Source organism: Staurois parvus, unplaced genomic scaffold (genome assembly GCF_062004578.1).
Source record: "Staurois parvus isolate SC_StPar_1 unplaced genomic scaffold, SC_StPar_1.0 ptg000698l, whole genome shotgun sequence".
NCBI classification, from domain to species: domain Eukaryota; kingdom Metazoa; phylum Chordata; class Amphibia; order Anura; family Ranidae; genus Staurois; species Staurois parvus.
Genome location: NW_028318494.1, coordinates 1,849,306 through 1,874,518, shown reverse-complemented (window position 1 = coordinate 1,874,518; position 25,213 = coordinate 1,849,306). Strand labels below are relative to the sequence as shown.

Here is a 25,213-nt window from a genome sequence, read left to right as displayed (position 1 = left end):
GGGCCCGGGGTCAGTAGGGGGCCCCATGAGATGCCCCTGGTACCTTTTTCATAGGCTTTTTTGAGTTTTGGCAAGGACACAGGGGCCCCATGATCCCCTATTGCCCGGGGGCCCTATGAGTTGTCAGTCCGCCCCTGCTCTAGACAGAGAGCAAATCTTCTGTTACAGGGACCTAATCTCCAAGCTAACACCAATCAAGGAGGCCTGTTCCTATAGCCGTTGGCTGGTAGTACAGTGTCTATAAAGGCTCCAAAGGAGGAAAGAGCAATTGTTTATCAAATTGAAAGCCTCAAAATGATTTATTAAATTATCCAACAAACAGACTACTCCATCTGATTTACAGACCCCCCCCCCAACGCACTTAACTTGGTCAGGAGCCTATACATAGTGTAGGCTACCCTATGAGTAAGCTCCTAACCAAGTGGTTACAACTGTAAAATTCTGGATTTCCAAGCACTGGATTTGATCACCAAGACAAACAGAGAGGAAAAAATCATTCAAGAGGGAATACAAACAGCAACAAAATCTTGTCTGAGATTTTTATCCCTTACCCACTCAATCCTAAAGTACAAACGTGTTGACTATGAACACATTTTAAGGCCAACCACAGACATGAGATGGCAGTTACTTTATTGATTGACTTATTTTGCTCCACAAGATAGGACTGACAGGAGTGTCTGAGGTGATGGTGTATGAAATAGACCATGTCATGATAAAAACACTGTGAGCTAAATTTGATGCCAGGCATCTCATCTCTATGGGTGATCTGAAGGAGGTCTACCAGTGGCAGCTGTAAACGTTCTTCTGTGTCACATTGCCCTCACAATACCAACTTATTTCATATATGTTCAACTTTCATTGAATTAATGTCATAGTGACCTCCAGACCAACTTTTCTGCCAGGCATTGGGATCTGCAACTTGTCTTCTTCCATTGGGAAACATCTATGCTTTGGGGTAGCCTGCAATCGCATACTGTTCCCTATAACTTTTTCAGTGGATTCCAGCTCTAGTGCGGCATTTCTGTCCCTGTCTCCAGAATACAGTTATGTTTTGGTAACATCTAGTAGAGGCCAATATTGTTGAAATAAGTGAGAATTAAAAAACAGTCCTTATCATAAATGGTCCTGACCTTAGTCACAAAACATGGATTAAAAATTAGCAACTAGCTATTAAAAAATAATAGTACATGATATTAAATTAAAACAATTAGGCACCAATCAGACCACCTTTACAGCACATAATATTTAATTGGATTCTTAACACTCATTTACACATAAAGCTCAAGGATATTACGGCATTAGTGATAGGCTCATATTACAAGCAAAATGCAAAGATAGATTTAACACGTAGACTCCACATCAATTTCATAATGCTATACTGCTCTATAGTTTTCGACATCTTTCATGCAAAGGAAGAATTTTACGAATATATGGTAAGCTCCAAATTGTGCAAGCTAATTTCAGATCCAGTAGTGTTCCAATATGCAAAGATATATTGATGCATTGAGGCTTTGAGACATAAGACCCGTTGAAGTGCAAAGGACACTAACCCCAGGTAACCTACCAGACTTAAAGTTAAACCCCAGGCAAGCAACTTCATGCACAGTTTACGTATACTGTATAAGGGAGATGTCTTACCTACCAAAGGATTTGTATTTGTGTCCATCCCGTTTTGATGTTACTCAGCTCTACCCCACAGCACAGCTGCTTCTTTTGCACCATTTACAGTTCCCCTCCCTCACCTCGACCATGTGACTGGACAGTAAAAGGAGAACAAGCAGACCAATGAGCTCATTTCTCTATCACTCTGCTGTCTTCTTCTGTCAGAATGCTCCTTGTGTTTACTTGAGCACTGCAGCACAGCTGCCTTGTCCCTTGTGCTTCTTCTGAGCTCCACTCTACAGTGTGTAGGCAGGTTGCCTACAGGTGTGTTAGTTAATTATTGGCTGGCCCAGGCCGAGGGGGGAAAGAGGTAATATGTGTACTACAGTTCTCTGGCTTTTTGGATCCAGCCTACTCACCAGTAATACAAATATGTGGGAAGGTTGGGTTTCAAGGTTGGCTCTTTCTACGGGGCTCTCTCCATCGATTCCAATGGGCCACATCGGAAGGGACATGTCATAGCTACTGGACTGCTGCACCTTGCAGTAAGTTGGATGCATCGGGGTTCTGGAGAACAACCAAAACCTGGAGAGTGCCAAAATGGACTACTACCTTTCTAAGGTACACCTGGGCAGCCAGCAAGAAGTAGTTAGGGACATGTTGAACTGTATTACGAATATATTACAAAGCCTTTCAGTAAAGATGCACTAACTGCTCTAAGCCTGGTCTGAAGTTATTTAAAGGGGTGTGTGTTGATTATGGTGTTTCAAACAAACCTGGGACAGTGAAGCACATGTGGAGTATGACATCAAGTCTCTATCAAAGGTCTGATCAGCAAGACAAGCAAGAAGAGGTCAAAATAAGGCTACAATTTAACCAGTCATTAAGTGTGGTACCTGGTACTAGTGACAGGTCCTCCAGTAGAAAGGGGGTCGACATTCTGGCTCCAACCCCAGTGGTCGGTTTCCAGTAGCAGACAGAACCGAAACCACGTTACAGAGATCCAGGGGCGGACTGACAACTCATGGGGCCCCCGGGCAATAGAGGATCATGGGGCCCCTGTGTCCTTGCCCAAACTCAAAAAAGCCTATGAAAAAGGTACCAGGGGCATCTCATGGGGCCCCCTACTGACCCTGGGCCCTCGGGCAGTGCCCGAGTTTCCAAATGGTCAGTCCGCCCCTGCAGAGATCCATGGCCTGGTCACAAGGGTAGGACCCCATTCTGTTACTGGGAGTGAGGTAACAGAGGTACGCTGGACCAGATTCTGCAATTTTTCTACACCTAGTGTTACGGCTCATCACTAATGATAGACTTTTCATATGACCGCAGTCCCCACCTGGTCCTGGACATTGATGAGCATGCTCCATGCAAAAGGAACCCCCATGAGCAGGGCAAGTTGGCCTGACCCTACAAGTGGATTGCAGGAGGCTCATATCTGGTCAGATTCAGGTAGATACACATCTTAGGTGTGCTGATTGCCTGGCTTCAGTACTTTGGAACTGGTTTACTAAACCTGGAAAGTGCAAAAACTGGTTCAGATGTGCATTGTAGCCAATCAGATTCTAACTTCAGCTTAATCAGTTAGGGAAAAAAATAGAAGTTGATTGGTTTCTATGCACAGCTGCACCAGATTTTGCACTCTCCAGTTTTAGTAAATCAACCCCTTTGAGTCTTTGAGCCAGAATAAGTAGTAAGATTAGGGCTTACCACTTTTCTACAGCTTCTGTGATCTGCATATTGCTCTGTGTCAGTGAATACAGTGAGAGCATTAGAGCCCGTGGGTAAACATAAAAACAGGGTGCCAGCATTTACTGAAGAAGGCCAGCACTGGCAGCACCCAGGATTGGCCATAAATTGAGTGACCACATTTGCTCATTATATATGCAATCCCTTCCTGGCTTCCTGACTGTGCCTCACTGATCTTATCTCATGGCATGTCCACCAGACAGGGCAGTGCAATTGAAATCAACAGACTTTCTGAAGGTGCTAATATTATGATACATGGAGGTACTTCTGTAAATGCTTAGCACTGATACCTGTATCGGTATTGGTCCAACCCTAGTTTCTATGAATTGGAGCACCAGATTTTGCACTCTCTAGTTTTAGTAAATAACTCCCAAAATGGTAGATATACTAAAACTGGTGCACTCAGAATCTGGTACAGTTGTGCATGGTAGCCAACCAGCTTCTAACTTCAGCTTGTTCAATTAAGCTCTAGCAATGAATCCTGGAAGCTGATTGGCTTCTATGCAGAGCTGCACCAGATTTTGCACTCTCCAGTTTTAGTTAATCAACCCCATGACGTCCATGGCAGCCGTGGACCATGTGATCCAAGTTACCTAAGCTTTAGGTTTCTAATTATTAAAAATCTGTCAAGTCCAGGCAACGTTTTTGGAGGTAAAGGATTCTTTCCAAATCTGCTGGACAACACCACTGAGCTGCATGCAAACAATGGAGGCCAATGAAGTCTGATACATAGTTATGCCCCAGTATAGTAAGAATTGAGTATTTTAATAAAAACCTATAGCCACCTAAAAAAGAATTTAATTAGGCTTAATAAGGCTGTGACCAGGGGCGGACTGACAACTCATGGGGCCTCCGGGCAATAGGGTATCATGGGGCCCCTGTGTCCTTGCCCAAACTCAAAAAGGCCTATAAAAAGGTACCAGGGGCATCTCATGGGGCCCCCTACTGACCTCGGGCAGTGCCCGAGTTTCCAAATGGTCAGTCCGCCCCTGGCTGTGACTAATAGTTCATGTGGCTTAGGCCGGGTGTAGATGGTGCAAATGTTATTCCTGCAATCACAGATAGTGTTGACAGGGGAATCCCTCTCGTTGAGTCATTGTGTTCTCCCGGCGGGATGGTGGAGGAAGCCGTCAGTGATATTGTTAGGGGCTATAACAGTCGCTAGCAATAATCGCATGTAAAATCCAGCAGACTGGTTGTACCCAAGTTGATCAGTCAATCACTTCATACATTCATCCTGCCCATACATGGTTTGAATCTTGGCCGGTTCAGCAGGATTTCAACCATCTATGGCCTAGGTATATGCTAAGTCCAGGGGCGGACTGACCATTTGGAAACTCGGGCACTGCCTGAGGGCCCAGGGTCAGTAGGGGGCCCATGAGATGCCCCTGGTACCTTTTTCATAGGCTTTTTTGAGTTTGGGTAAGGACACATGGGCCCCATGATCCCTTATTGCCCGGGGGCCCCATGAGTTGTCAGTCAGCCCCTGGCTAAGTCTTATTATTATTATACAGGATTTATATAGCGCCAACAGTTTGCTCAGCACTTTACAATATAACGGGAGACAGTACAATTACAATACTTTCAGTACAGAAGGAATGTGAGGGCCCTGCTCATGGAGCTTACAATCTAAATGAAGGGGCTTATAGGGCAAAGGTTTGAAAACATTGTTATGTGCAATAAGTGAACTTTATTGTGGCCATGTAACATACTGTATGGCTGAAACTTCAACTATAAACTGTACTGAGTTAAATCTTCAGGGAAGAAACATTGTATAAAAAGTGTTACAACCAGTAACAAGGTCTATATCTGACCTTGGGGCTTGTTTTCTGTTACATACACTGAATAACATTAAACTGGCACAAGGTCAGACTTAGAAAAATTCCTTCTCCAATCTATATATATATAGTTTGAAGTCAACTTCTTCAGTGTACTTACCCTCTTGTATTGAACTGTATTGTTGCTGTATTGTCTCCCATTATATTGTAAAGCGCTGAGCAAACTGTTGGCGCTATATAAATCCTGTATAATAATAATAATAATGAAGGAACAGGTCCAGGGGCGGACTGACCATTTGGAAACTCGGGCACTGCCCGAGGGCCTGGGGTCAGTAGGGGGCCCTATGAGATGCCCCTGGTACCTTTTTCATAGGCTTTTTTGAGTTTTGGCAAGGACACAGGGGCCCCATAATCCCCCATTGCCTGGGGGCCCCATGAGTTGTGAGTCCGCCCCTGAACAGGTCATAATTAAGAGTTAGCCATGCACTTACGTATAACTAATTGTAGAAGGTGGGAGCTTTTTGCTTTTTTTCCACTTGAAAATATATTTTTTTCTATGATGTATGGTTATGAATGTAGCAGTGCATTTAATAATCATGGGAACAGTAAATTTATCAAGTTTTATTGTGGGGATAATATCATAAACCGGGGCAGACTGACAACTGATGGGGCCACCGGGCAATAGGGGAACATGGGGCCACTTTGTCCTCATCCACACTCAAACCACACCCAAAATAGCCTATGAAAGGTACTAGGGGCATCTCATGGGGCCCCCTACTGGGCCCTCGGGCAGTGCCCAAATGGTAAGTCTGCCCCTGATCATATAGTACTGAGAAACTTTTAGAACATTGTCTAATCCTATAGTTAAAGTGATTGTAAGCCATAAACTGCTTCCCCACCGTCCTATAGTAGAACTACTGCTACAGGGCGGCAGGGCTGCGCAAAATCACACATATATATATATATATATATATATATGATTTGCATTTCCGGGTCAAGGGGGGCATGCGTGTGACTCCCTACCCGCTCCACCATTGGCGGCTAGGTATATCAATCACTGGGTCCTGGCCAGAGATTCCCCACCGGCGCCCTGTGATCGCCGAGTAAAACTGACAGGGGAGAGACCTGTGTGTAAACAGCACAGGTCTCTCTTCTGCCAGCAAGCACATGCTGCTGTGTATTTCTCCGCACAGCAGCAAAATACACTGCAGCATGTTTCACAAACACACACACAGCACATTATGTAAAACATAACACAGCACACAGTTAACCCTTTGATTGCTCCAGATGTTAACCCCTTCCTGCCCAGTGTCATTATTAGAGTGTCAGTTCTTTTTATTAGCACTGATCACTGTATTAATGTCACTGGGGATCTCAGTGGCAGTTAGTCAGTGCCCACCCAGTGTCTGAATGCCCGCCACAGTCCCGCTATAAGTCGCTGATCGCCGCCATTAATAGTTTAAAAAAAAATAAAAATAAAAATTCCAGTATATATACCACCATTTGTAGACAAATAACTTTCATGTAAACCAATTAATTTACAAGTGTTGGTATTTTTCTTAGCAAAGACATGTCACAGAATACATTTTGGCGTAAATTTCAAAAGAAATTAGATTTTTTAAATTTTTTTTTTGTTTATAGGGCAAAAAATATAAAACGCACAGGTGATCAAATACCACTGAAACAAAGCTATATTTGTGGAGAAAAAGGACATAAATTTCATTTACATACAGAGTTGCATGACCGCGCAATTGTCAGTTAAAGTAACGCAGCGCCGTATCACAAAAAATGGCCTGGTCAGGAAAGGGGGTAAATCCTCTGGAGGGCAAGTGGTTAAATATACCCAGTGAAGTGACTAGCTTCAAAGGATACAGAAAGATGAAACAAAAGCCCTTACATACGTTGTACCTGTTTATCGGCATCCATCTCTTCTCTACCACCTCCTAAATCACACATTTTACACAGCATTACTCGGCTTCTGAAGGCAGGGACGGGGCTATGAGATCACACACTGAAGAGCACAGAGCTGAGTGTAATCCGAGACCTGAGTGGAGGGAAAGGACACACCTGCCTCTACAAAGAAACATGCATAGCTGAGGCTGTCAATCACATTCTGCAAACTGGAGAGAAGAAGGACCGACCCCCAGGATTTTGTGATGTCAGCATAAGTTATCAGAAGTGACTCATGCAGACAGCAGAGAGAATGGAGAGCAGATAGGAACTACACTAGGTGCTTTTAAAAAAAGGAAATGTCAACAGCAAGGTGAAATAAAAAATAAACCTTTATTGTATGCAAGGAGTAAACTATTCCATAGAGCAACTAATGCTAACGTGTTTCTGTGCGGTTCCTGTGCGAATCACATGCAATGTGCCACACCACATCAGTGTGAACCGGGGCTAAAGTGACATTAAACCTTAGTTTTTTTTAAATTTAAATAATAAACATGTTATACTTACCTGCTTTGCTCAGAAGAGCCCTGATCCTTCTCTTCAGGGGTGCCACACTGGCACTCCTGCTTCCTCCTCTCTGGTGAATTCCCACATAGCAAGCTGCTTGCTATGGGGGCACTTGTGCTTGCTCACTCCTGAGCTGCCATGTCTGCGTCCATTGACACAGACCAGACAGCATGGCCCTGCCACTGCTCCCTTGTCACAACATTTGATTGACAGCAGCAAAAGCCAATCACTCCAGCTGCTATCGATCTGCACAGTGAGGAAGGAATCAACGGCAAGAGCTGCTGCTCTCATGTACATCGCTGGATTGGGATCGGGCTTGGGTAAGTATGAAACAGGGGCGGGCTGACCATTTGGAAACGAGGGCCCGGGGTCAGTAGGGGGCCCCATGAAATGCCCCTAGTACCTTTTTCATAGGCTTTTTTGAGTTTGGGCAAGGACACAGGGGCCCCATGATCCCCTATTGCCTGGGGGCCCCATGAGTTGTCAATCCGCCCCTGGTATGAAGGGGGGGTCCTGCAATACTGAAGATATTTTAAAAATAAAAACCTCAAGGCTTTAGAACTACTTAATGGTTTCCATCAGTGTTAAATCTGAATTTCATACAGATGAAAAAAAGATTATGCAGGTATGTGTTGACCATTTTGTTTAACAGCATCTTATGTAGGTCCATGGATGTGACTAGATATCGGCTTTTTGCAACCCACTTGTACAGCGGAGTCTAAACTGGAAGAGGATTGAGCCCATAAATCTCATGAATAGGCAGAATAGAAATCCTTTATTATTAATTATTGTTATGTTATCATAAATTATTATTCATTTAATATTTGCTATTTAGCTGTCTGTGTGGAATTCAGCTGGAAGTCATCACATTGCAAATTGTCAGATGAATTCTTTTACATATTTATGTTCCTTCCTTGTATTGATGTACATTGATGTATATTGACCTCAACCCCATTGAAATGCTGTGGCATGACCTTAAGAGAGCGATTCACACCAGACGTCCCAAGAATATTGCTACACTGAAACAGTTTTGTGAAGAGGAGTGGTCCAAAATGACTCCAGATCGTTGTGCAGGTCTGATCTGCAACTACAGGAAACGTTTGGTTGAGGTTATTGCTGCCAAAGGAGGGTCAACCAGTTATTAAGTCCAAAGGTTCACATACTTTTTCCTCCCTGCACTGTGAATGTTTACATGTTATGTGCAATTGAAACCATGGCAACATCTAATGTTTGTGTAGTATTATGTTCAGCAGACTATGTTCTTCTATTGTTGTGACTTAGATGACGTTCAGAGCACATTTTATGCCCAATTCATGCAAAACTCCACGGAATCCCAAGGGGTTCACATACTTTTTCTTGCAACTGTACATGGTAAGTCCACCATGGATTCTAAAAATTATATCCAAACGTTTGTCAACCACTTGCCTACTGGGCACTTTTACCTTCTTCCTGCCCAGGCCAATTTTCAGCTTTCAGCGCTGTTGCACTTTGAATGAAAATTGCACGGTCATACAACACTGTACCCAACACAATTTTTATCATTTCTTTGAGACAAATATAGCTTTCTTTTGGCAGTATTTGACCACCACTTGGGTTTTTATTTTTTTCTAAACAGACAAAAAAAGACCAAACATTTTGAAAAAAAAGGTTTTTCTTAGTTTTTGTTATAAAGTTTGGTAAATAAGGGATTTTTCTTCTTCACTGATGTGCACTGATGAGGCTGCACTGACGGGCACTGATAGGCTGCACTGATGGGCACTGATGAGGAGGCACTGATGAGCTGCACTGATGTGTGGCACTGATGGGCACTGATTGGTGGCACTGATAGGCACTGATAGGCAGCACTGATTGGCACTGACAGGCATCACTGAGGAGGCACTGATAGCTAACACTTATGGGCACTGAAAGCCAGCACAGATGGGCACTGAAAGCCAGCACAGATGGGCACTGATGGGCATTATTGGCCACACTGATGGGGCTACACTGATAATCAGGGCACTGATCAGTGCAGATGTCTCCCTGAGAAATGCAACTTAACCACTCTCCTCTCCTCAAGCACTGTCAGTGTGAGGAGAGGACTACTGATAACTGGCATTTCCTATTTACACTGTGATCAGCTGTGATTGGACACAGCTGGTCACATAGTAAAAGGCGACTCTAATTGGCCCCTTACTTGGACACGCGATCAGCTGCGCTGGAAACCGTTTTTTGGCTATAGCGTGGTCGGGAACTGGTTAAAGTGATCACAACACAGCAGAAAAAGTGCAACATTTTAGAGCCATGCAGGACCGCTTCATCAGGCATGTGACGTAATCAGAAGCCTGATGAAGGGGTCCTGCGTGGCATTAAATATTGCATTTTTACCACTGTGATTTGATCAGTTTAATAAACACGTGGATGCTACTATGAAGATACATGGTCTGCTGGCAATACATGCTTTAAAGCAGAGCTCCAGGCTCTCCCCCAAAAATTAAAAGACATCAGCTACAAATACTGACAAAAACTCATCAACAATAGACCCCTCCCGCAATAATAGATCCTTGTCAACAATAGATCTCCCAGCATCCAGCAACAATAGACCCTCCAGCACACCCTACCACTTCTTTCCATTACACACATTCAGTGCTGGAGGTTCTGTGTTCCCTCTGCGTTCCCACTGAAAAAAAGCCATTACAAATTAATGAGGGCTGTACTGAAAGTTGTGCAAAAGTGGGCCCAACTTTTTTATTTACTTACATAGGTTATTCAAATTTTACATGTTGGTAGAGTTACTCTTCCATTATGGAAACTCTTCTGTTTTTTCATTTCAGGTAAATAATGGATTCCAAGCAGAAGCATTCTGTCATCATTGAGTTCTTAATGAAGTTGGGGTGCAGGCTTCCCAACTTCCACAGAAGGCTACACGATGTTTGCAGAGATGACACCATTGACAAGAGCAACATCTTCTCATTGGTGACTCTTGTCAATGGTATAATCTCCGTAAACATTCTGTAGCCTGCTGTGGATGTTGGACAGTCTGTACCCCACCTTTGTCAAGAACGCAATGAGGGCATGCTGCTTCTGCTTGGAAACCACTATTCTTTCACAATGAAAAAAAAGAAGAAGAATAGTTATTCTAGAGCAGGGGTCTCCAAACTTTCTGAGCAAAGAGACAGTTTACTATTCATCAGGCATTAGGGGGGCTGGACTGTGACCAGTGAGAGTACAAAATGCCCTGGCATCAGTGCTCTATCATGGGTTATAATGGGAGGAATGGTGGAATGGCCCCCTTGTTGATATCAATGAGAAGAACAGTAGCCCAATGATAGAGTCAGTAGGGGGAATGGTGCTTTGTCATTTATGTCAGTTGGTGGAATAGTGCCCCAAGGACCAGATAAAGGCAAGAAAAGGGCCACATCCAGCCTCTGGGCCACAGTTTGGAGACCACTGCTCTACAGGAAGAGTTACTCTACCAACCTCTGACATATGAACCACCTTTATAAGTTAATAACAAAGTGAAGCATACTTTTGCTTTGCTCTTCATACAGCCCTTGTGTAAATATCAACATTTTTTATTTTATCATAATTTCTGCTGGTTGTTTGGAGCCTCAAATCTTCTAATCTAACCATTCTTTACTGAGCTACTCTGAACACCCACAGAACACTTAACACAAGGTGTGGACAGATGCCTTTATGTGACCTTAGGCCAGTTTGGCAATGCTGACTGCCTTGTTCCACAAAGAATGGAATGGCAGACCTTTTTTCTAGTCAATCTTCCCATGTTGGATATCTAGGCACATGGCCATTTTCTACCTTCCCAGTGTCAAAAGTGGTTGGCATGTGACCATGGCAAGTCTTTTTTCTCTTGGGGAGGGAATTGGGATTTGTTTACTCTTGAATGTTCTTTTGACAATCATATTTTCGAGTTTGTGTGTGTTGGTGACATGGCAGAATAATGCATGTGGTGTTACAAACCAGCTGATGTTCTTCTAAACTCACTGATCATCCAAAACACTGCAACATTATCCCTAAGTACCAAAGCAACTCAAAGACCACTGTGTGTTATGGTGCAATGAGCGCCATAGCAGGGAAGCCTAACAATATCAGTCTGTTGGACATGCCGTCTGGCCTGTCATGTTTAATTTGCGCATGACCTCTTGGCCAAAAAATGGGAGTGAAGTGCCAGAATGTGGGACTGAAAGCTCATATCATTGCTTTGACAGTTTCACTCATCTAGAAGTAATGCAAAATGCAATTTATATTTATCCTCTATGACCTTTTGTTCTATGAGTGAAACTATCTAATGATGCTGCGAGGTAGGAAAAGACCAAACAGGACCTAACAGAAGAGATGGGGGGGGGGCTTACTCTACATGTTTGCTTTTGGAAATTCCACTTAGAATTAAAGAAGAGAAATAAGTGAAACACGAAGAGTGCGTGAGTTTGACAACGTTAGAACTATTCTTTCGGAGGTCAGTTTTTTGGCCCCTTAGCCTTCGATTTGGCCAGGTGGTGACAACCTTTAACAACCATAGTTATGGATCATCTCCAGGTTTTTCTGGAGGGGTGTTAAGAGGGACACTACCCCCTCTCTTTGTAGGTGTGTCATTACATCCTTCATGGAGAAAAAAAAAACAAGACACCACTGACTCGGTAGCCTAGTCTCACTATACACTTGGATTTTCTAAAGAGCGCCTGACACTTTAATCCTATTAGTGGTCATGAATAAGTGCAGACCCGGTTGTAACCACTGCAGTTCCCAGCTTAGAAAAAAAAGAAAAAAAAAATGTCTGTCTGAATATATCACATTCTTTTTAGTGAACGCAATGTTTATTTCTTTGCAGCCAGTACTTTGGCTAAAACAGATTAGGGTTAACATAATATCCAAGAGATTATAAAGAAGAGGGGATTCTTAAAATAAACAGTGGCTCCTTTGAAAATCTCATAAAGTCCAAGGATGTGATGATATTACAGTCTGTGGATTATTACATGGAAAGGAAACAAAGCAAAAAGGGTTCTGTAGAAGTGTTTGATAGGTGTCGTGGATGGGAGGGGGAGCCATGGCACAACGAGGAGTCGCTAAGCAGATCTGGGGTTATGCTCAGTTATATCATTCATATGTGGTTTATTCAGGATTTTCTGTGTGGACCATTGTATCTAGAAAGAAGTTACATTGTTGAACAGAAAATATTTCAATGTTTTAATATTAATGAAAAAAAGTCATACTTTTTTTTTTATTTGGTTAACAGAAAAAATACTATCTTTGTTCGTTAACAATAGAAATTCACCGTTGCCTAAAACAGGCAAAAAGTGAATAACCATCGACATATACATCATTTTAACTACTTAACCCCAAGCCAGTTCTGACATTTCTCATACATGTAAAAATCAGCAATTACTTGGAACCCCCACACAATTTTTTCAAACACAGGCCCTTGAGAATAAAATGGTTGGTGTTAAAATTTGTTGTCATACGGTATTTGCTCAGCAGTTTTTCAAAAGCAATTAAAAAAAAAAATTATTATTGTTATACAGGATTTATATATTATTATTATTATTATTATACAGGATTTATATTATTATTATTATACAGGATTTATATTATTATTATTAGTAGTATTATTATTATTATAATACAGGATTTATATTATTATTATTATACAGGATTTATATTATTATTATTATTAGTATTATTATTATTATTATACAGGATTTATATTATTATTATTAGTATTATTATACAGGATTTATATTATTATTATTAGTATTATTATACAGGATTTTTATTATTATTATTATTATTATTATACAGGATTTATATTATTATTATTATACAAGATTTATATTATTATTATTATTAGTATTATTATTATTATACAGGATTTATATTATTATTATTATTATTAGTATTATTATTATACAGGATTTATATTATTATTATTATACAAGATTTATATTATTATTATCATTATTAGTATTATTATTAGTATTATTATACAGGATTTTTATTATTATTATTATTATTATTATTATTATACAGGATTTATATAGCGCCAACAGTTTGCTCAGCGCTTTACAATATAACGGGAGACAATACAGTTCAATACAGTTCAATACAAGAGGGGTAGGACTGCAGGGGCGGACTGACCATTGGGCAACTCGGGCACTGCCTGAGGGCCCGGGGTCAGTAGGGGCCCCATGAGATGTCCCTGGTACCTTTCATAGGCTTTTTTAAGTGTGGTTTGAGTGTGGGTGAGGACACAGGGGCCCCATGATCCCCTATTGCCCGGGGGCCCCATGAGTTGTCAGTCCGCCCCTGGGTAGGAGGGCCCTGCTCCTTGGAGCTTACAATCTAATGCACTTTAATGAATTTGTGAATCCAGACACAATATATTACCCAGTTTTTTTCATAAGATCTAAAAAGATGATGTTAAGCAGAGTAAATAGATACCAAACATAGCGTTGAAATGGCGTATGCCTGTGGAACGTGACAAACTGCGGTACATTAAATTATCCATAGACAATGCTTTAAAAGCCTTTACAGGTTCCTAGTTTAGATTTACGCAGAAGCTTTGGCCCTAGAATTAATGTTTTTGCTTTGTGATACCGCACGTGTGGTGCAATCGCCTTTTACATGGACCTACCTGAATGTTTGCCTTTGTCGTGAGCACATAGGGTCAGGGGCGCATTTATTTATTTATTTTATTTTATTATTTTTTACTTTCCCTTTAATTTTTTTTAATCAGCTATAATGCTATCCCAAACGGTGATAGCATGGGCTTTGACAGGTCTACTTTATGAAGCGCTCTGGGGCCTTTCAGACTCCATATCTCTCCTCTGGCCTCCAAAGTATTTGATCAAACTGAGATTGGTTTGATCAGATGCTTTCACAAGCTGGTAATGGCTCTTTTACAACAAACCAAAACCGGAAGTTCCAAAATCCTTGTTGCTTCTGGTTTCTGACATCACATCCTACTCCTTGACCTCCACCCATCCTCTGGAACTCCCTGCCCCAACCCATCAGATTATCACCTACTCTCCTCTCCTTTAGGTGCACCCTGAAAACCCATCTCTTCAGGGCAGCCTACCCCACCCCCTGCTAACTTGCCGACCTCCTCCACTCTTCCTACCACTCCATCCCCCACAGCTATCTCCTCCTGTACCACCATCCCCTCCCTCCTAGAATGTAAGCTCGAAAGAGCAGGGCCCTCGATCCCCTCATGTTTTGCATTGTATTGGTATTGTTCTGTCACATGTTCTGTCCCCCTCTGTAATGTACAGCGCTGAGCGAACTATTGGCGCTTTATAAATACTGTATAATAATAATAATCACACAGTGGGAGGAAGGACATCAGTTCCTCTCATTGTGTCTGTGGAAGTCGGCGCCTCCGGTTGCATCCTCACTGGATAAGGACGGGTAAGACGGCGGCAGTGGGACAGGGGACCCCCTCTGGCCATCTGTAAAAGTGATCCAGAGGCTGCATAGCTGCTTGGATTACTTTTACATTGAGCAGAACATCTAAATTTCCAGCACAAGCTTTCAGGGTAAACCTCCTTCTTCAAGGTCCAAGCAGTACTATACACAAGGTTTTAGCCCCCTTGAAGAAGGCTTGTCCTTGAATTTGGATGTTAGTAATAAAAAAAGTATGATTGATAGTACTCATTTTTTTTTTTGTTGCAAGTACACTGATATGGCTACAATCACTCCAAGCATGATGGTTGAGAAATCCAAACTGTTCAGACTGATGAAAATAAAGCGATATTTAGCCCCCCCCCCTCCAAAATTTTTTATATAGTAGTTTACCAATTCTTAGATATTTGGGCTGCATTTGTTTTCTTTTTTAGGCTGTTTCCCTTTATTTTCACCTGCTGATCTGGCCAGCAAGTCTGTTATTTTAAACTTTCTTTAACAGACCAAGCTGTCCAGCAAAAGTGGTAGTTAGAGAGCTGGGTCTAACTATTTACCACTGATAGAGGTACATACAGTGATCAGTAAGTACCTCTATTAGTGGTAAACGGTTAGTCCCGGCTCTAACCATTTAGAGATCGGAGAGCTGCTTCCCTGATGAGACCTACAAATTCCTCAGAGGAACCTAGTTCCCCCTGTCCTCCACTTTCTCTTCACGGTGGTTGCCGAACAGCACCACCCTTGCAGGGAGGCTAAACTGCACCTGCCTACAAGTTGATTTTGGCTGTTTGATGTGGTCTAAAGTGGTTGTAAAGGCTCAAGGTTATTTTATCTTTATGTATTCTATGCATGAAGATAAAAAGCCTTCTGTGTGTAGTGGGCCCCCAGCCCCCCAATCTTTACCTAAGCCCCCTCCCACCCAGGGACATTCTCAACAGCCGCTGCTGTCTAGGGACTCTTCCTCCTCATTGGCTGAGACAGAAGCAGGAGCCCACTGGCTCCTGCTGCTGTCAATCACAGCCATTGAGCCAATAATGAGAGTGGGGGTGGGACCGAGCCACAGTTCTATGTGTCTTATGGATGCATAGAGCTGATGATCGAGAACGAGCATGCAACGGTGTGCCCAGGGCGAGCGGCTTAGCAGCTTTTCCTGGGGGTACTACTCGAGGCGGAGAAGCCAGGAGCGCCAGCAGGGACCCGAAAGAAGAGGATTCGGACTGCTCTGTGCAAAATCACTGCACAGAGCAGGTAAGCATAACATGTTTGTTATTTTAGAAAAAAAAAAAAGAATCTTTAGTGTCACTTGATTTATGCGTGTTATTATGGTGTCCTGTATTATTGGATTGAATGAGCTGGAGTACAATTTTCCCCCCAGCCCGCGCCCCCCCCGACTTCTCCATCAAGACCAACAACACCACCATCAGTCTCTTCCCTCAAGCCAGAGTACTAGGTGTCATCCTAGACTGCAATCTGTCCTTCCAGCCCCAGGTCCATTCGCTGACAAACTCATGTAGACTTCACCTCCCCAACATCTCCAAAATACGTCCGTTCCTAACCTTGGAAACCACTAAGCAACTTATTCACTCCCTCATTATATCACGCCTTGACTACTGTAACTCCCTCCTCATTGGCTTACCTCACCGCAGGCTATCCCCACTTCAGTCTCATCCACCTTACTAACCGCTCCGTATCCGCCGCCCCTCTCTGACAATCCCTCCACTGGCTTCCGATTGCCCAACGGATACAATTCAAAATGCTAACATTGATGTATAAAGCTGTTCATAACACTGCCCCAAACTACATCACCAATCTGGTATCCAAATACCACCCAAAACGTACTCTCCGCTCCTCACAAGACCTCCTACTCTCTAGTTCCCTGGTCCCCTCCTCCCATGCCCGTCTCCAGGACTTCTCCAGGGCTTCCCCCCATCCTCTGGAACTCCCTACCCCAATTCATCAGACTATCACCAACTCTCCTCACCTTTAGGCGCACTCTGAAAACCTATCTCTTCAGGAAAGCCTATCCCACCCTCAGCTAATTACTGGACTCCTCCACTCTTCCTACCACTCCATCCCCCACAGCTATTTCCTCCTGTACCACTATCCCCTCCCTCCAAATTGTAAGCTCCAAGGAGCAGGGCCCTCGAACCCCTCGTGTATTGAATCGTATTGTTACTGTACAGTCTCGTGTACTGTCTCCCATTATAATGTACAGCACTGAGCAAACTGTTGGTGCTATATAAATCCTGTATAATAAAATAATAATAATAATAATTTAATAATGTAAAAGAGATGTAGCTCACATAAACTAATAGGAATGCATTGCTGTGCTGGCTTCAGCTAAAAGATAAGTTCACCTTTAAACCAAAAATAATAAATGCACATTTTTTTACAGGTAGGGGAGCCTGGAAAGCATTGCACCCGCACTCAGCAGATCACTGGTGTCATGCAGGACCTGTCGGTGTATCTGTGTGGTCGTACCTCGTCCGGAGAAGCAGAAAAACAGACAGGAAGAATCAAAGAGCTTTCACAGCGCTCAACAGCGCAGTGGTAGTTCATGAGAACTACAAGTCGACAGCCACAAAGGCTGTTGGAACTTGTAGTTTTTACATTTACAGGATACTGTGAATTAGTGACTCGTCTGGCAAGCAGAGCCCCACAAAACCATGTTTTTATACAGGATTTATATAGCGCCAACAGTTTCCTCAGTGCTTTACAATATAAAGGGAGACAATACAGCACCAATGCAGTTCAATACAAGAGGGTTAGGAGCAGGGGCGGACTGACAACTCATGGGGCCCCTAGGCAATAGGGGATCATGGGGCCCTTGTGTCCTTTCCCAAACTCAAAAAAGTCTATGAAAAAGGTACAAGGGGCATCTCATGGGGCCCCCTACTGACCCCGGGCCCTTGGGCAGTGCCCGAGTTTCCAAACAGTCAATCCGCCCCTGGTTAGGAGGGCCCTGCTCTTTGGAGCTTACAATCTAAGAGGGAGGGGCTAGTGGTACAAAAGGTAATAACTGTGGGGGATGGACTGCTAGGAGGAATAGAAGATTCCGTTATTAGCTGAAGGCAGGATAGGCTTCCCTGAAGAGATAGGTTTTCAGAGATCATATAAGAGTAGGCGATAGTCTGATAGATTGGGGTAGAGAGTTCCAGAGAATGGGGGAGGCTCTAGAGAAGTGTTTGTGGCAGCTAGCAGGGGGAGAAGATCCCCGTTAGTTTTTACAATGGGTGATTGGGGGGGGGGGCAGGGGCGGACTGACCATTTGGAAACTCGGGCACTGCCCGAGGGCCTGGGGTCAGTAGGGGGCCCCATGAGATGCCCCTGGTACCTTTTTCATAGGCGTTTTTGAGTTTGAGCAAGGACACGGGCCTTATGATCCCCTATTGCCCGGGGGCCCCATGAGTTGTCAGTCCGCCACTGGGGGGGCTAACCCTTTTGTAACATGTTACATGTTATACCCTGAATGTGGATGTAACATGTAACATGTTACAAAAGGTGAACTTATCTTTTAACTAAAATCTGATTACATGCTATAGGTAGGGCGCTGCCTGTGTGATATAACAGTTTTCAAATCAGATATTTATGTATCACCATATTATTTTTTTCGCATATATGGAGCAACTGGAATAAGTTTAAGTGTACAACTGCCTAATCGTCCTTCATAATCACCTTGTGAGATAATTCAGGAGGTACACAGTTATGCATTGAATAGAACATCAGATGTAGGTACAAAAACCTCAATGCCGTATATTTACCTTGAAATGCTTGAGAAATATATCAAAGGGAGGATATAAAAACTCACATTCAATACACATTTGTGGTACTGATGACTTCTGCCACGAACACACTCGGCAGCGTTCAGTTAAACATCTCAGGAGTAAAGATGTGCCTTGGTTCCCTATAGCAAGCAGAGAAAAAAGTTCTTTTATTTTCCAGACTTTCTTAGAAAAACGGCAAGTAAACAATGCTGTTATATCGATTTCTTCTTTTGGTGCTTTTTGTTGAAGGAAATAAATGTGTTATAGCAATGCAGTCTTTGTCCACGTTTCGATGTTTTGACTGCAATTTTACAGCACCTGGAAAATGTAGTGAATCAAGGAATAGTACAGGGTCTTTCAACAGCCTAAAGTGTATGTTACCCTAAATATTTAATATTTCTTCTGTCTGCGTGTTTACCTATGTGTATTTTATAAATCATTTTCATGTATTTCCTCCATCTGAAGTACTTGGTTGATCCTGCCAGTCACCTTTCTTCCTTGTTCTAAACTGAGCCCACAAAGCACAGAAGCTCATCATTGTTATTGTGGTCAGTTTTCATCCTTTGGCTTGCCATTCAGAGGTACAGGACCAGGGGTGGACTGACAACTCATGGGGCCCCCAGGCAATAGGGGGTCATGGGGCCCCTGTGTCCTTGCCCAAACTCAAAAAAACCTATGAAAAAGGTACCAGGGGCATCTCATATCCCCCTTATGTATTATACATAGTGATCATATCCCCCCCTTATGTATTATACATGGAGATCATATCCCCCCCTTATGTATTATACATGGAGATCATATCCCCCTTATGTATTATACATGGAGATCATATCCCCCCTTATGTATTATACATGGAGATCATATCCCCCCTTATGTATTATACATGGAGATCATATCCCCCCTTATGTATTATACATGGAGAACATATCCCCCCTTATGTATTATACATGGCGATCATATCCCCCTTTATGTATTATACATGGAGATCATATCCCCCCTTATGTATTATACATGGAGATCATATCCCCCCTTATGTATTATACATGGAGATCATATCCCCCCTTATGTATTATACATGGAGATCATATCCCCCCTTATGTATTATACATGGTGATCATATCCCCCCTTATGTATTATACATGGTGATCACATCCCCCTTATGTATTATACATGGAGATCATATCCCCCCTTATGTATTATACATGGAGATCATATCCCCCTTTATGTATTATACATGGAGATCATATCCCCCCTTATGTATTATACATGGAGATCATATCCTCCCTTATGTATTATACATGGAGATCATATCCCCCCTTATGTATTATACATGGAGATCATATCCCCCCTTATGTATTATACATGGAGATCATATCGCCCCTTATGTATTATACATGGAGATCATATCCCTCCTTGTGTATTATACATGGAGATCATATCCCCCTTATGTATTATACATGGTGATCATATCCCCCCTTGTGTATTATACATGGAGATCATATCCCCCTTATGTATTATACATGGAGATCATATCCCCCCTTATGTATTATACATGTAGATCATATCCCTCCTTATGTATTATACATGGAGATCATATCCTCCCTTATGTATTATACATGGAGATCATATCCCCCTTATGTATTATACATGGAGATCATATCCCCCCTTATGTATTATACATGGAGATCATATCCCTCCTTATGTATTATACATGGAGATCATATCCCCCCTTATGTATTATACATGGAGATCATATCCCTCCTTATGTATTATACATGGAGATCATATCCTCCCTTATGTATTATACATGGAGATCATATCCCCCCTTATGTATTATACATGGTGATCATATCCCCCTTATGTATTATACATGGAGATCATATCCCTCCTTATGTATTATACATGGAGATCATATCCTCCCTTATGTATTATACATGGAGATCATATCCCTCCTTATGTATTATACATGGAGATCATATCCCCCCTTATGTATTATACATGGAGATCATATCCCCCCTTATGTATTATACATGGAGATCATATCCCCCCTTATGTATTATACATGGAGATCATATCCCTCCTTATGTATTATACATGGAGATCATATCCCCCCTTATGTATTATACATGGAGATCATATCCTCCCCCTTATGTATTATACATGGAGATCATATCCCCCCTTATGTATTATCCATGGTGATCATATCCCCCCTTATGTATTATACATGGAGATCATATCCCCCCTTATGTATTATACATGGAGATCATATCCCCCCTTATGTATTATACATGGAGATCATATCCCCCCTTATGTATTATACATGGAGATCATATCCCCCCCTTATGTATTATACATGGAGATCATATCCCCCTTATGTATTATACATGATGATCATATCCCCCCTTATGTATTATACATGGAGATCATATCCCCCCCTTATGTATTATACATGGAGATCATATCCTCCCTTATGTATTATACATGGCGATCATATCCCCCCTTATGTATTATACATGGAGATCATATCCCCCCTTATGTATTATACATGGCGATCATATCCCCCCTTATGTATTATACATGATGATCATATCCCCCTTAATCTCCTCTTCTCAAGAGAGAATAAATTAAATTCCTCTAATCTTTCCTCATAGCTGACCGCTATGATCTGTTACCGTTCTTAACGTAATTGTCTATGGATCAACCTTTCTTAACATTTTTACCCTAGAGGAACCCTTGAAATATTTTTCAGGTCTCAGGAAACCCCTGGCAAGATAAATCTATCGGGATCATTGGGAAAATATCCCTTACACCGATGGTGGTAAGTAGGAAGAATGTCCTTTTTACAGTGGTGGCTAGAATGACACTTTTGCAATCATGCTGTTGGCTATGCCAAGTGGCATTGGACTTGGAACTATGCAGGCCCCATCAGATTGGAGGTCAGTTAGGTCACATTTCTAGGAACCCCAAGTTACTCCTGGAGGAACTCTGGATAAGAATGGCTGCTATAAATACTTTTTGTACAATTGTTTATAAGGCTGACTAGTCTTTCTTTTGGCATCATACTAACTTATGCTATGCTTCAGTGATCATGGATGTAACCCTGAACAGGGGCGGACTGACCATTTGGAAACTTGGGCACTGCCCGAGGGCCCGGGGTCAGTAGGGGGCCCCATGAGATGCCCCTGGTACCTTTTTCATAGGCTTTTTTGAGTTTGGGCAAGGACACAGGGGCCCCTTGATCCCCTATTGCCCAGGGGCCCCATGAGTTGTCAGTCCGCCCCTGCCTGGTACCTTTTTCATAGGCTTTTTTGAGTTTGGGCAAGGACACAGGGGCCCCATGATCCCCTATTGCCCGGGGGCCCCATGAGTTGTCAGTCCGCCCCTGACCCTGAATGTTTCCAAAGATCCTCTCTGAAGTGCCTTGTTATTCTTGTACGCTCATACAAAAATCAATAATAATATTGAACAAGAGATAATTGAACAAACCTTCCTAATATGAAAATTTCAAATGAAATTCTACTTGAGCGTTGCCAGCTAAGTTCATAGCTGAAAGAAAGAACGAAAGAAAAGAAAGAGATAGATGGTTATGGCTACTCATATATTAGGAGAGCATTTTTTATTCAGTCGGTGTCTGCTCTTTGACAAGCAAGTTGTAGAACATTTAACTGTCTTGCCCCTTTAGTAAAGAAAAAAAAAAGGAGGATGAAAAATGTGATGCCCTCTATCACTTCAATTACTGAGGAGGACTAAGAGCGACTGCCGTCATGACTTCATCAGAGTACCTTTGCTTTCTCATTTCTCATTCCCCTCATTTGAAGCAGATATTCAAGGAACCATTTGCCATAATGCTGATGAAGATGACACTTCAGCAACTTTAGCTCCCCGTTTCAATTACCGACCCTTACAGCGGCACCAGATCAAAATGTAATTTGATGTCTCCCTGTCTCCTTTTGAGGTATTTATCTTTTATGTCATGTTAAAGTATAACACCGCTCTTCTTTTCTGAAAAAGAGAGGAAATACTTGGATACCTGTTTATGAAAGTCACAGAGAACTTTACATGGCTGGATTCAACGAGATCTGGTGTACATTGGCTAACATCTGAAAATGTATCTTTCCAGATACTAAGAAGGCTAGGTTCACAACTTGTATATATCGGGAACATGCGTCCTTTAGCATACATGCAACCAGTGGTGCATTTAGGTTTTGTGCTGCCCTAGGCAACACAAAAATTGGCACCCCATGCAGAAAGAGCCTGACATTGACCAAGAACACCCCAGCCATCCACCCGAGCCTTCCACTACCACTGCCCCCCATACACCAGCCACCATCCCCCATGGCGAGAGAGAGAAAGACACTCATCTTCACAGCTCCGGACCTCCCCAGGAACGAGAGTCGGGCTGTGCATACACCGTCATGAAACCCACAGCATCTCCCAGAAACCAACAGGTCCCCATGCCATATATGTCCCTTCTTCCGTCCCTTCTTCCAAGGGGCAGTGCTGCCCCCCCTAAAAAATGCCACCCTAGGCCAGAGGCGTAGCTAGGATATTCTGCGCCTGGGGATGAACGGCCACCTCATGACACCCTCCCTCCGCTTCATATAGTCCCTGTAGGCACCCCCCCGTCCCAATCAGATTGCGCCCCCCTTCATCCATGGCACTACTCACCCGGCTCGGCTCTCCCCTCGTCCCCTCCGGCACATGCCCGGCTCACTGCCCTCCTCTCCGCTCCTCTCCCGGATGGCTCCTCTCTCCTCTCATAATTCACTGTGGAAGGCCAGCCACCATCCCCAATGGCGAGAGAGAGAAAGACACTCACCTTCACAGCTTCGGACCTCCCCAGGAACGAGAGTCAGGCTGTGCATACACCATCATGAAACCCACAGCATCTCTTGGAACCCACCAGGTCCCCATGCCACATGTGTCCCATCTTCCATCCCTTCTTCCAAGGGGCACTGCTGTCCCCCCTGAAAAATGCCGCCCTAGGCAAATGCCTTGTTTGCCTTGTGTTAAATACACCGCTGCATGCAATGGTGCCATTGGTTGTTTACACCACCCTCACACATCTGCTAACGCTTGTGTTTTAGTTTGTGTTCCAATGCTTTTTGGTGCAGGATAATTTTGTAAAAAGGGTCAGCGACTTCTTTTCTGTAATTCTCACGTGTATGGAAGTCCATTGAAATGAATGGGCTGCCCTACATATGAAGCGCTGTTGCTCCCATTTGGTGTGATCCTAACATTCGATCTGTGCATCCTCTCCTGCTCACATGGGTCTCTGTGCCCATCTAAATGAGCCCTAAAGCCTAAATTTAGTTAAATAAAAAAACCCAGAAAAACAGCACAAGGGATGGTATTACATTGAATGAGAAGTGTCCCTTGTGTTGTTGGTTGAATACCCTTTGATACCCTTATACCACTGCAGTGGAAATCTTCCAGAGCTGCAGGGGTTAATAAGAGTGTTTGGACCTGTTATTTCCAAAATATTGCTTACAGCCTAAGTTACTTAAATTAAAAAAATAACAGCATATGAAATTTACAATGATTGAGAAGTGTTCATTGTGCTGGTCATTGCTCTCTTAGTTGAAACATTCAATCCTCTGCACCCATTCATAGAGTGCTTTCCATTGACGAAAGCTTTAGTATGGCTTTTATGAATGGAGGAAGGGAATGGAAAGGGCTGGCATAGTAGGCACTCTAAACGAGTGCCTATGACAACAGTAATTTAAAGGGATCAGGAGACCAGGAGAGACAAGTTCACCTCCCCCCCATTTACTTTTTTAATTAATCCCTGTTTACCCAATGGTAGGTTGCTAGGTCGTTCTCAATTTTGTTACCCACCCACTCAGCTAATTCAGTGTTGTCCTGCTACAATCTGCTTCTATGCTGTCACCGCTCAGGTCCCATGCCACCATCTTTCTCTATGACATCATTGAGAGAAGGCTGTCTCTTCCAAATTCAGACAGCATTCTCCCGATGATTGCCACCAGCCACCCAATTTTATGAATGGAAGCCTATGCTTCCTGGGATATGTGAATTGTATATCCTAGGCAGGGAAGGACTGACCATTCGAGCACTCAGGCACTGCAAAAGGGCCCGGGGTCAGTAGGGGGCCCCATGAAATGCAACGGGTACCTTTTTTATAGGCTTTTTTGAGTGTGGGCAAGGACATAGGGGCCCCATGATCCCCTATTGCCCGGGGGCCCCATGAGTTGTCAGTCCGCCCCTGATCCTAGGAAGTACTGGGACCACAACACATCATTCATGCTCAGGCGAGAATGGAGGAAAGGGGGAAAGCCTGAACCTGGAAACTAGAGAAAAAAAAGATAAACAAACTAATAAAAGAGGGACATTTGTGTAGCAGAGGGGAGGAGGGTTGGAGAGAAGCAAAGTTTACTCTTAGGGTGAAGGTCCACTTTAAGGACCATAAGGCAGTACAAAGATGCAGAACCTAAATGCCCAATGTGCTTTAGTATTGCTCCT

General features: G+C 43.0%; 1 long non-coding RNA gene across 1 annotated transcript in view; it reads right to left on the bottom strand.

Moving 5' to 3' along the window:
- Positions 1–25,213, bottom strand: part of LOC149446036 (uncharacterized) — a 359,240-nt gene that overhangs the window by 93,747 nt on the left and 240,280 nt on the right. Inside the window, exon 2 of the long non-coding RNA XR_016306273.1 lies at positions 18,778–18,873. This is a non-coding gene — a long non-coding RNA (uncharacterized LOC149446036). The remainder of the gene's footprint in view (positions 1–18,777; positions 18,874–25,213) is intronic.